At 36.8% G+C, this 13,149-nt stretch overlaps 1 protein-coding gene across 4 annotated transcripts in view; it reads right to left on the bottom strand.

The window, feature by feature from the left end:
* The window catches only part of RNF180 (ring finger protein 180), a 301,957-nt gene that overhangs the window by 274,099 nt on the left and 14,709 nt on the right, over positions 1-13,149 (bottom strand). Inside the window, exon 1 of one of the 4 annotated variants that reach the window (XM_068533108.1) lies at positions 2,516-2,566. The exons of the other annotated variants lie outside the window; for them this stretch is intronic. The gene's annotated coding sequence lies outside the window, so the exon portion shown is untranslated. Of the gene's footprint in view, positions 1-2,515; positions 2,567-13,149 lie in introns of those variants that run through there. 4 annotated transcript variants of the gene reach the window in all.

The following is a 13,149-nucleotide window of genomic DNA, read 5'->3' as shown; positions in this document are numbered from 1 at the left end:
CACAATGAGTCAAACTCTAGGGGCACAAAGATGAGTAAAACTTATTTTCCGTCACAGACCTCACTATGCTATAGATCAATAGTTTTCTACCCTAGCTCATAGAGTAACTTGAGAAGTTTTACAAAATAGTGATGCCTAGGCCAGGCCCCACTCTTAGAAATTTTAACTTATTCTGAAATGGGGAGGGAGTTAGGAATGGGTACTTTTTATTAAAAAGTTCCCCAGGTGATTCTATAGTGTGGTCAGGGTGAGGACAGGCTGTGTTAATACACAAACAATTAATTAAGATGTAACAGCTGAAGGGACAAGAGAGAGAACATAGATGGACTTCAACCAAATTTAAAGGAAGGATTTGAAGAACTCTGCCTGGAAGGGCACAGCATGCCCCTCTTGCAACCTATCTAGCTCTGTCTGACCTTCAGGTGCTAGGCAGCAGTTCAGTCTCCACTGACATCTTCAGAACCCATCCTTAGCCCAGTTGCCACTCTACTTGAGCTTTGTCCTCAATGATCATCAATAATATCTTAATTTGCAAGTATTCTGACCTCCCCCTGCTTTCATCATTGTTGATGCTCCCCTCCTTAGCTTCATTAGCACTCCTTTCATCTCTCAGTCGTCTTCCTAGTATCTTCTATCCTCATCTCCCTTTTAAACACCAATGGTTCTCAACCAGGAATGGGGATTGCAGGGAGGGATCACATCAGAATCAACAAAGGAGAAACTCCATATCCGTCTATGTTCTTCCCTTCCCTGAGATCCATACACACCTCCCCACTTCTCCCCTCCCCTCAGGGCTGTTCCATGACCTCTTGGAGTGCAAGCATGTAGTTAGAAAAAGCCCTATTGGTGATTCTAATAAGTTTTCACTGAGAATCACTGAGAATTATACTCTGTGTGACAACTCTTTTATGGCAATGATTTTTAAATCTATACATCTAGTTTGATCTTATTCCAAAGCTCTAAGACCAATATTTTCAAATTCTGAATGTCAAATGCTATCTCTACATGCATCTCCTTTAGGGCCTTTGTACTGGCTGTTCGCTCTGTCTACCCTGTACGGTAGCCACTTGTTAGATGTGTTATTAAGCGCTCGAAATGTGGCTAATCTGAACTGAGATGCACAGTAAGGGTAAAATATACACTGAATTTTGAATACTGTGTAGAAAAAAAGAATGTTAAATATCTTAACAGTTTTCATATTTATTTCATGTTGAAATCAAATTTTTAATATACTGAGTTAAATAAAACATATTGTAAAAATTAATTTCATGTTTCTTTTTACTTTTTGAATGTGGCTACTGTAAATTTTTAAATTACATATCTGGCTTGTATTATACTCCTGCTGGACAGCACCTGTCTAGGCCTCCTCGCCCCAGGTCTTTGCATGGTTGGCTCTCTTCTCATCATTCAGAGGTCAGCTCACATTCATGTCCTCATAGGTATGGTATAAGAAGCACCTGGGGAGTTTATTTAAACGTATGTCACAGGGCCGCAGTCCCAGGAATTCTAATTCAATGTTTCTAGGGTGGGATTCTGCATATTTAACAAGCAACTAGGTGATTCTGTAACAGGTGATCTGAAGATCACACTCTGAGGGACAGAATACAGTCTAAGCTCCATTTGCAACAACATGGATAGACCTGGAGAGTATTAAGCTTAGTGGAATAGGTCAGACAGAGAAAGACAAATATGCTACCACTTATATGCGGAATCTAAAAGATAAAACAGATAAATGTATATAACAAAATAGAAACAGATTCACAGGTATAGAGAACAAACTAGTGGTTACCAGTGTGGAGAGGGAAAAGGAGAGGGACAAGATAGGGGTATGGGATTAAGAGCTATGAACCACTATGTATAAAACAGATAAGCAACAAGGATATGTTGTACAGCACAGGGAAATATGGCCATTATTTTATAATAACTTTAAATAAAGTATAATCTGTAAAAATACTGAATCACTATGTTGTACACCTGAAACTAATATAACATTGTAAATCAACTATACTTCAATAAAAAAACATACAGTCTAAGCTTCTTAAGATGTCAAAAAAGGTCCTTTAGGTAGCACAAGGGATTCTTGCGATGGAACCGTTCTGTATCTGATTGTGGTGTTGCTCACATGAATCTACACATGTGATAAAATCACATATAACTAAATACACACACACATGAGTACATGTAACTGGTAAAATCTGAATAAAGTAGATTGTTTGAAGGGTATACAGGATTGCTCCATGAATCTATAATTCACAATTCACAATTGAATCTACAACTATTTCAAAGGAGATGCAAGAGGGAAGAGATATGGGAACATACGTATATGTATAACTGATTCACTTTGTTATAAAGCAGAAACTAACACACCATTGTAAAGCAATTACACTCCAATAAAGATGTTAAAAAATAAATAAATAAATAAGATGCAAAAACAAAAAACTTTTACCGCATACATTAAAGACTCAAAATTTTAAAAAGTCATAATATTTTTTACCACTTAACTGTCCTGACATACTTGTATAATCCTCTATATTTTTTCATTATATTTTTAGCTGCATACGTTTTGATTGCCTCTTCATATGACAACTTTGCAGTGTTTTCTACAAAGAGAATAAAAAGATCATTTAGTCTTTCCTCTTTAAAAAACAAAAAGGCCCTTTACACGTTTAAAATCCAACTCCTAACTAGCTCTCAAGTCTTGGTGTCCCCTCCATGAACACACCACACCAATACTATGCAGATCTTTGTGCATTTCCCTAAAAATACCTTTTTCTGCTTTTCCACTTTCAAATCTGTTGTTCTCTCTTCCTGTAATATCACTTCCTTTTCCTTTGACTTATTTAAGAAATACTTTTCATCCTTTAAGGCTGAGCTCAAAATTTTCTTTTACAGATGCTCCCCAGAAAACTACACTTCCTCCCTCTTCTGTGTTCCCATGGAACTTTGCATGTACCTCTACAGTAGCACTAGTCAAGTTGTATTACACTTATATGTGTGTATGTGTCCTATTAATTTAACGGTGCGGTCCTAAAAAGCACCATGTTCTATTCTAAGCTGCATTTTTACAATCAAATATTGTACCTGGCACCAAAATGACAGTCAACAAGTGTTCACTGAAATCAAATCAACGAGATCTGGCAGCTCAACTTACAAAAATTCTTTTTCCCATACCAATTATTAAGTATGCCTGCCTAACCAGCGGGGCAAACCAAATAGAAGTCCTTTAGCAAGGGATGTGAGGAGCCCAAGGGAAGAAATAAAGCTGTGTTTATACATATCTGAACTTGAAAGGAGAACTGGAGACTACACTACAGTGATATATTTATAGGACATCTGAGGTGGCTTCTTTCAGAGAATTTATGCTAAAAGAAGACGTCAAACATGGTAAATGAACCTATTAACAAAATGGTAGTCTTTGAACTGATTTGAATACAGCCTGGTTGTCAGACGCTAACTCAAATCCATCCCTAACTCCAGCTCCCTAGACACTAGTATGGGTTCTAGAAAAGAAGAAGCTGTATAAGTAAACAACTGAAAATTCTGTTTTTTGTTGGGGTCTAAACAATTTTGAGCAGATACACCAAATGGCTTTAACACTCTGAGGACCTGGGGGCAGCAACTAGAGAACTAGCAAAGCAAACAGAGGAGTGACCTTGGGAAACAGTAAAACAACATGAAAATGAACTTACTGCTGAACACATATGAATGTCTCACAATGCTCAGAAATACTTGGAAGGATTCTGCAGAGAGTGCTGGGTTCTGAGCCAACAAATGCGAATAACAAACTACAAAATTCTGGTATTACTGTTCATAGGACTGTGGTGCAACTTACAGACTGATAAGGTCTAAGAAATTCAGGTATAGTAGTCTGCTTTTCTTCCAAACCCTGTTCCTCATCTCTTACTCCAGTTCTCATCAGATCAGATACATGTGTTTTTCTAAAATGGGGTGCTCCCTTGGGCCCTAGTTCTTCCCACCTATGTCACAGTCTTTGTTATGGTAACGTTCTTGGCTCCTGCCAAAGCTTGGTCTCTTGGACCAAGCTAGCTGCTAATATCTGCTTGATTTTCTCCATATTGCCCGCTCATAGATTTCCTCTTGCCATACTTCACTACTTATCCTGATATTCCTGTCACTTTCTAGTATTTCCTCAACACAGTGGGCATATGTAAAGTAACGTCTGGCTGAGTTATGCATATCTCTCAAATATTGACCTATTTCATTACAAAATATCAAAAAAGTCACATTTGTTAACATTACCACCAACCTCAGCCAAAACTTCTTTAATTATCGGGCAGTAGTTAAGCTCATAGCAGTGGATACAAGTTTTTCAAAGTGCTAATTTTTGTTTAAAATTCAAATTTTATCACTTGCAACAAATATCACCAAATATCCATGTCTGAATAACCACAGTTTGTCATTCAAGTAAAAATGGTGTGCTGTGGAAAGGTGGATAGTTCAACTCTCAGCTAAAACAACTGAACAAGGGCTTTTCTTCAAGACTACCCACCATCAGCATTCAGTGTACTACAGAAGTGCTTTATGCATTCTTCCCATTTTTTTTCACATGGAATATTAAAAATATATGTATTGAAGAGTAAAGATTTAATAAAATCAATATTATTTACTGCTTCAATAAACCGGTTTTTTTTTTAAAAATAAATTTGTATTTATTTATTTATTTATTTATTTATTTTTGGCTGCGTTGGGTCTTTGTTGCTGCGTACGGGCTTTCTCTAGTTGCGGCGAGGGCTACCCTTGGTTGTGGCGTGCGGGCTTCTCATTGCAGTGGCTTCTCCTGTTGTGGAGCACAGGCTCTAGGCTTGCGGGCTCTAGAGCGCAGGCTCAGTAGTTGTGGCACATGGGCTTAGCTGCTCTGTGGCATGTGGGATCTTCCCGGACCAGGGCTCGAACCCGTGGCCTCTGCATTGGCAGGCAGATTCTTAACCGCTGTGTCACCAGGGAAGCCCAGGGTTTTTTTTTAACTGCCTGTGTATGGCAGTGAAGAATAAAATGGCTACTAATACTGTTTGTCACCACTGTCTTGATTCTGCTAAAGGACCAGAAGTTTTACTCTATTGCTTTTCCATAATGAATGAAAATGTTAACAGAGCAGAAAAGGCAAATAACATCTTAGTATTACCAAGAATAGTTTGACCTGACTCTCTGTGGTCCACCAGGGGATGTGGGCCACATTTTGAGAACTGCTACTTCAGTTCAGCAAAACAGCTGTCCCAAAAATGTTGCCTATGGAAATCTTATTTTCCACCAATATCCTTTAAAATATCTAAGAAGGATAGGTGGGTCCCCATGGAGAAATATATTTATAACAAAGTTTATAACAATTTATGAAATTTTCTATAAAGTCAACTACTGAATTATAATCTACACAAAGACGTTTCATTCCTTCATCTGCCTTTTGCTACTTACAACTTTTTTATGGTAAAAATCAGCATCTGGCACAGGTCAAATTCTACACTCCTGGGTCTCCAAGGTTTGCTCACCTTCTTTTTATTCATGGATTTAAACTTGAGATGAAGTGGACAAAATATAAACTACTAAAATTTATCTAAAATTAGAAAATAAGAATAAACCAAAAAGACTTTAAAAATTGAAATAGACTTCAAATATCTTCTCCAAAACTCATAAAAAATAGGGGGGGGGGGGGTCCAGGCAAAAATGATCTAACTGGCAAATTTTTCCAACTCTTTAAGAAATGGATAATCTTTGTAACCTATATAATTGTGGTGGCCAGAAAATATAAAAGGAAGATGAGCTCTGCAAATAAAACATAACCTTGACACACTAACTAGACAAGGAGATATAAAACTAGACAAAGAGAGTATAAGAAAAGAAAATTACATACCAATCTATTTATGAACACAGATGATAAAATCCTAAATAAAATATTAGTCATGGAATCCATCAATGATGTAAAAGAATAATACATTTTAGCCAAACAAGATTATTTTCAGGAATTCAAGGATGATTCAAAATGAAAAAAAAAGGCCTATATATTTTACAAACTGTAAGATTAAAAGAAAAATAACACAGGACCACCTCGAAAGATGCAAAATAAAACTTTTGGTAAAGTTCAACATTTAGTCATGATAAAAAGACAGCAATACTTAGCATCCTAGAAACAGAAGGAAATTTCATTAACCTGATAAAGAAAGGGCTTACTGAAAACCTCAGCAATTATAACACCTGATGGTAAAACTTTAAAAGCATTCCATGAAAATTAGGAAGAAAACAGAGACAATGATGCTATTTTTCATATTATTCAGCTTTAGAACACAATGGAAGAAAAGTAAATAAGAGGTATAAGGATTGGGAAGATTTAGCAAGTGAAAAAGAAATCAAGTGCCTGTGACACCAGTTTTCTTTTTTGGGCTGCAGACGCTTCCACCTTCTTAGAACTACGTTGCTCATTTCTAACGTACTATTAGTTTCTCAGTCTGGGCACTCATTATATAGGTGTGCTCACTTTGTGAAAATTCATCAAGCTGTATGCTTGTGATATGTTTATGTTTTCATATGTATCTTATTTCATCAACATAATCCCATACTTGCCTCTGTTTGAGAAGAGTGGGTAAAGAATTCTCAATATGGAGCAACGTCTACAGTAACAGTTTTCATCATCTGGTCCTGGTTACACTGTCAGTGTTTATGATACATGGAAGTCAAGGAATTCCATCGACAGAAGGAATCAGAGATGTATTTTCCTACCTCTGCTTATAGGGGGATTACTTATCCACCACCAAGGAAAAAATGGAGAATGGGGAAGATGTAGGAATGTGTCCCTGCTGCTCTCTCATTATAAAAGTGACACATGTCAAAGATCAGCTTATATGTGGATAAAGGGTCCCAGCTCCTTTCATGACCAAAGAGTTGGTTAAATGCTAAAGAAGAGTTTGGAATCCAAATCCTACACAATTGGAAATGGGTCAAGATACAAAAATCCAATGTAAAGATCTCTCACATAGGGACAACACTTCTGTATTTTTGTATTTCATGCAAAGAATTTGAATGTGAAGTATTCCAACTTTTCTACCGTAACAGTAAAGGAAGAAAATTTTAAGCTACTGTTTTCCAGCACTTTTATCATCTTTACATATCAATATCTAATTATTTGGACAGAGAGAGGGAAGAATGAATAGGTAGAACATAGGAGAATTTTAGGGCAGTGGAACTATCATATAGTGGTGGGTACATGACATTATACATTTGTTAAAACCTATAGATCTATACACAGAGTGAACCCTAATGTAAACTATAGACTTTAGTTAAAAATAATACATCAACATTCAATCATCAACTGTAAAAAGTGTATCACACTAACACAAGAGGTTAATAATAGGAAAAACTGTACAGGGGAGAGGGAGTATATGAGAGCTTTCTATACTTTCTGTGCAATATTTTTGTAAAGCTAAAACTGCTCTAAAAGTGTCTTAATTAAAAAATATAGGGCTTCCCTGGTGGCGCAGTGGTTGAGAATCTGCCTGCCAATGCAGGGGACACGGGTTCGAGCCCTGGTCTGGGAAGATCCCACATGCCACGGAGCAACTAGGCCCGTGAGCCACAACTACTGAGCCCGCGCGTCTGGAGCTTGTGCTCCGCAACAAGAGAGGCCGCGACAGTGAGAGGCCCGCGCACCGCGATGAAGAGTGGCCCCCACTTGCCACAACTTGAGAAAGCCCACGCACAGAAACGAAGACCCAACACAGCCAAAAAAAAAAAAATATATATATATATATATATATATATAATTATTTTGACATATAATAGCATTATCTACTCAAAGTTATTAATATTCATTAACAAATGGGAAAGTATGCTTTTGTCTTGTTTATTTAAATGATTGAAAATAGTTTTTCCTTTGAAATCTGACATTAACATTGGTTTTCTAAATGTAAGAAAAACTTCTACCTTGTCAGTATGATACCTGTATTAGTTTACTTGGGCTGCCATAACAGAATACCACAGACAGGGTAGCTTAAACAATAGAAATTTATCAGTTCTGAAGGTTGGAAATCTGAGATCAGGGTGACAGAAGTTTTGGGTTCTAGTGAGGGCTTTCTTTCTAGCTTGCAGACAGCCACCTTCTTGCTATGTCCTCACATGGCCCTTCCTCTGTGCATGTGCACTTCTGGTGTCTCTTCCTCTTCTTATAAGGACAACAGTCCTACTAGACTAGGGCCCCGCCCTTATAAGCTCATTTAACCTTAAAGGCCCTATCTCCAAATACTATCATATTGGGGGTAAGGACTTCAATATACGGATTTGGGAGGGGGACAATTCAGTCTATAACATTCCTCCCTCTTGTCCCCAAAATTCAGGTCCTTCTCACATGCAAAATATATTCACCCTATCCTAACAGTCTCAAAAGTCTTAACCCATTCCAGAATCTACTCCAAGTCCAAAGTATCATCTAAATCAAGTGTGGCTGAGACTTGAGGTATGATTCATCCTGAGGCAAAATTCCTCTAAGTTGTGAACCTATGAAAACAGAAAAATTATGTACTTCCAAAATAAAATGGTCAGACAGGCATAGGATAGACATTCCCATTCTAAAAGGGAGAAATCAGAAAAAAGAAAGGAAGGATGACAGGTCCCAAGCAAGTCCAAAACCTAGCCAGGCAAACTACATTAGACTTAAGGCTCAACAATAATTCTCTTTGGTTCAATGCTTTGCCTGCTGGGGCCCACTATGGTGGTGGCTTTGTCTTCTGCCCACTGGAATGGGTGGCCTCACGCCCTTGGCCATGGGAGGCGGCTTTGCCCTTGAGGCCATGTACAGGGACATGGTCTGCTGAAACTAAGAGGGTGACTCCACTTTGAAACTCAGGAGGAGACAACTTTACCCTCTGGACCTGTGTGCTCTGGGCCTATGCAGGCAGTGGCAGTCCTGCTGATCTCTGAATTATCTTCAGGGTCATTTTTCCCTTTTCTTGAAGGATAAAACATATCTGCAGCCAATTCAGTCTAGAACAGTACCTATAAGACCCAAGCCAGTCTTCTCAATTTTGACATTATTAGAAAGCCCATGTTTTATTGTATGTCTTTCCTTTTATAGAATTCATAGAATAAAATCCTGTGAAAAATATTGAGTTCAAAATTTCTCAAAAGGTAAAAATCATGCTAGTGAACAAGATAGAAAAATCAAAGGTGAAATGGCCAAAGAATCTGGAGCTCCCTTATCAATTATCTATATATTTCTTAAAAATTGGAACAAGGTATAAACAAAAAGCCAACGGAGGTAAAACTGATAAAAGTGTGGAAGGAGCAATGCATACCAAATTAGAAAATAAAACACTAAACTGAATTAGCCAATTCAGACCATTTCAAGGCAAATAATATTTCTAAATTTTAGGTTGGTTTGTTTGTTTTTAAGGAAAAGCTAATGAAAATGCACTACAGATAAAGGCTGCTGTCAACCTTGACTCTCAATACCATGTTACTACAGCTAAATAATGAAGCATCTATATCTCTTATCTCTGCTGAAGATTGGTTTGAAAGTAGGAGGTCTATGGATACATATGCCAATGGGAGCACATTGAATGCTGATTAGATGGGATTCCTCTTTAATGTGCAAACAAACTAGACATGAGCTCTTACAAAGGAATGATGCCATGGAGAAAAATACAGACTGTCAGTCTTAGTCTGTTGCAATGATGATAGTAGTAAAGAGCCAGAACTATTTGAGGAAATTTGAGTATTTCTTTTATATACACACCTTTCCTGTATATATAACGTTAACAAAAATACACTGATGTCTGGCAGGATTTTGGAGAGAATGACTACTAAGATCAGAGAGAAAATTACTTGCAGAAAAGGAATATTCTATTACTGATTGAGATATCCTGCCCATACCCCCTGGGGCCTTATATTAAAGATGTGTATATACTTTTCTTTGCTTAAAAAGCACCACGTTGCATTTGTAGCCATTAGACTGCGGCACAATTTGTCACCTAAAGGTTGTAAACTGGAAGTGCTTGGTAGATTATGTCTCCATGAAATAAGAAGCAGTTTGTAATATAAAGAAATGTTCTCAGTGTAAAAGAAATCTCACTGTTATGTAGGACAAAGTAACCTCAGAAGTAATCCACAAATGTTTTGCAGAAGTGGGCTTTGAAACCAATGATTGTTCACATAAACAGAACATCATATGTAATAACTCTGTTGGGAATATGCTGCACAGATATTGGTTATTTTGTAAAATTGATACCATGTCAGCTCCCCCTGCTGATGCTGAATCTTCTTGATGTGTGTTGTGAACACAGAAGAACTGGAATAAAATGTGCTCAACTCCAAGCAGATACAGAAAAGAAGCATTAATAACACTGCAATCAATGGTCTGTGAAAAACTGCAAAAATATAAGTAACTGCGTTTCAAAGCAGCAGTCACTACACTTTTTTGTAAACTGTTTAAGAACACATCAGGACCTGAAAATTAATCTTACATTAGGCAGAAATTAAAACGGGGTTTTACAGATATAACTAGAGTCCTGTGGAATTTATATGCCTTATGTGGTTCAATAGATATTTTTAGAACATGTATGATTTAGTGAAAGCTGGCTTGTAATTCAGGATCCCTCTTAACACTAGCTTTCAATCTTTGTCAAGGGTATCAGATACTTTGCAGGTACAAATAGGAGGCTGGATCAGGTGATTTCTAAACTGTCAATTCTATAATTCTAGACTTGGTAGCTTCAGTGACTAAAATGGCAATTGAAGCCTCCAATTTATTAACTCTACAACTGTCTAAATCACAAATTACAGAGAGACACCTCAATTTTCTTCAATAATTGTTGGTGTTACATACTTCAGGGTTGAACATGATAAAGTCAACTTCAACAACGTTAACTGTTTAAATGGTTCTGCATACACTTTAGTGTTCACATCGAGAAACATTTTTCTTGGAAAGCACCCAACTTTTGTTGACAAAGAATTATTCAGTAGTTCAAACTACCTTATCACCATCTGGTCACCTCTACCCACCCTCCCTTTTCTTCCCTTCTACCTCCCCTGGGCTTGCTGAACTCTTAGGCATAATACAATGCATATTCTACCTTAAGGAGAAAAGGTAATATAAATTTGATGCTGTAGTAGCTACCAAGTTCTTTTACACTCTCACATAGCTTCTTAAACTACACACTACACTTGAAGTTGAATACCATCTCTTTATTCTTTTAAATTTCTCCTTTCCCCTCTTCTTTCTCACCAACATACCTCAGACACTCAGTCTTGAATGCTCACTGCAGTCTTTGAATCCAAGTGACACCTTTAAGAATTGTAAAAATATCATTGAAGAAATGTAGATACTCTGTAAATTCTGTATTTTGATTAATTTTGCTCATTTAAACTGCTACCACTCTGGTAAAAGAAGGAATGCATTCTAAAAATGGATGAAAGTAATAGTATGTAGCACCCAAATATTCACTTATTTCTCACATGCTACTTCCTTAAGAAGAAAACATATGAAAAGGTAGAAATTACATACAGAATTAATCGAGTTATGAGGAAAGCTAAAATATATTTTCAAAATGGTGTGTGTCTATTTGTTCTCATATGTAAATCTTAGAAATCACCATATGATGAGTCTACAAAGTTTTGTTCCAAACAATAGGTATAGTCATATTTGGAGATTTTTGAGCAGACTAGGATACATCTGAACATATTTTTTAAAAAACTGCCAAAAATATTTCTGATTGGACAAGAAGAGGCAGTAGCAAGAAGAAAATAAAACCAGGTGATTTTTAAAAATTAATTTTAAGTTGTGTTTTGAGGCTACAAATATTCACTCATTCAGTGAATATTTGCTGAGAACCTACTGTTTTGTCAGGGAACACACACACACACACACAAAATAAAAATAAAACATGTACTGTGAACGCATATGAGAGGGTAAGAGGGGTTCTAAGCCAGTTGGGAGAGAGAGAGTAGGCAAAATTGTCAGGGTTCTCAGAGGAAAGTATCTAATTAAAGAATTGATCCTGAGGTCAAATGCAGCCTTGTTTCCCCAGGTGCTTCGCAGGCTGATTTCTTAGAATGGAAAATAAGAGCTAAAACATATTTACTTTATGTAAAATATATTAATATGATATGAAGCATGGTCTTAACTGAAAGCTGATAAGAAGTAAGTTGTGGAACTCACCATGCTTTTATTGGATGGCTATATTCTTTTTGATGGGTCAAGTATCAATAATCAAAAAAGGATTCAAATGAGAAATTGGTAACAAAAATAAGCACACTGGCTTCAAAACCCTTTTTTCTTCTGGGCAAAGGTGTAGTTACTCAGAGATGCTTTTTGCTGGATACAGAGGCAGCTATACTAGGTTACTGTAAAAGATTGCTAGATAATGGAGACAAAAAAGTAGTAGGTATCTCCTAGCAGATAAAGCACTGACCTGGAAGCTAAGAAACTTGGGCTTGTTTATTTTACTTATTTATCCCATCATCTTACCCACAAAAGGGTTTAAAGCTCTTGGCACTTTCATTGTTTGCTTCCGTCTTTCCTGAACAGCCTTTATCTTTGAATAGTTCATCTGTTACCTAAGCCTCTGTCTAGTACTCATGTCACTACACCACCAGGTATTATACTAACGTGTACGTTTGTTTCTTCCTCTAAGTTGTAAGTACCCAAAGAAAGGGCATAAGCAGTATCTCAAATCTTCATAGTCCTTTATAATACCACATGATGCTTTTTACATGCCTATATATGTTGATTTGAATTAGAGGCAACTAATTTTCTTACTCTGGGCACTGAAAGGAAATTCTAACAGATCACATATAAACCACATTCTTCATTTCACATAAATTCACCTATGAGCCAATTCTATGACTAATTTCATTATACTGCATTACATGGGGAAAAAGTCCAATTTAGAGACTAAAATATAATTAACATTTTCATATGATTCTAGATGAATCAATAGCTTGTCCTAATATACAAGGTGCTTCCAAAAGATTCTGCCCCTGCACTACTAAACTCTTACTTACTCATAATTACTTAAGGTTAGAAAAGAAAAATTGGATAAAGTAGCGCTTTTTTTTAAGCCACTTAGTTTCTGGTATTTTTTTCATTTCTATTATGGTTTATTACAGGATAGTGAATATAGTTCCCTGTGGGATACAGTAGGACCCTGT

This window comes from Eschrichtius robustus, chromosome 2 (genome assembly GCF_028021215.1).
Source record: "Eschrichtius robustus isolate mEscRob2 chromosome 2, mEscRob2.pri, whole genome shotgun sequence".
NCBI classification, from domain to species: Eukaryota; Metazoa; Chordata; class Mammalia; order Artiodactyla; family Eschrichtiidae; genus Eschrichtius; species Eschrichtius robustus.
This window is presented reverse-complemented; position numbering and strand designations above follow the sequence as displayed.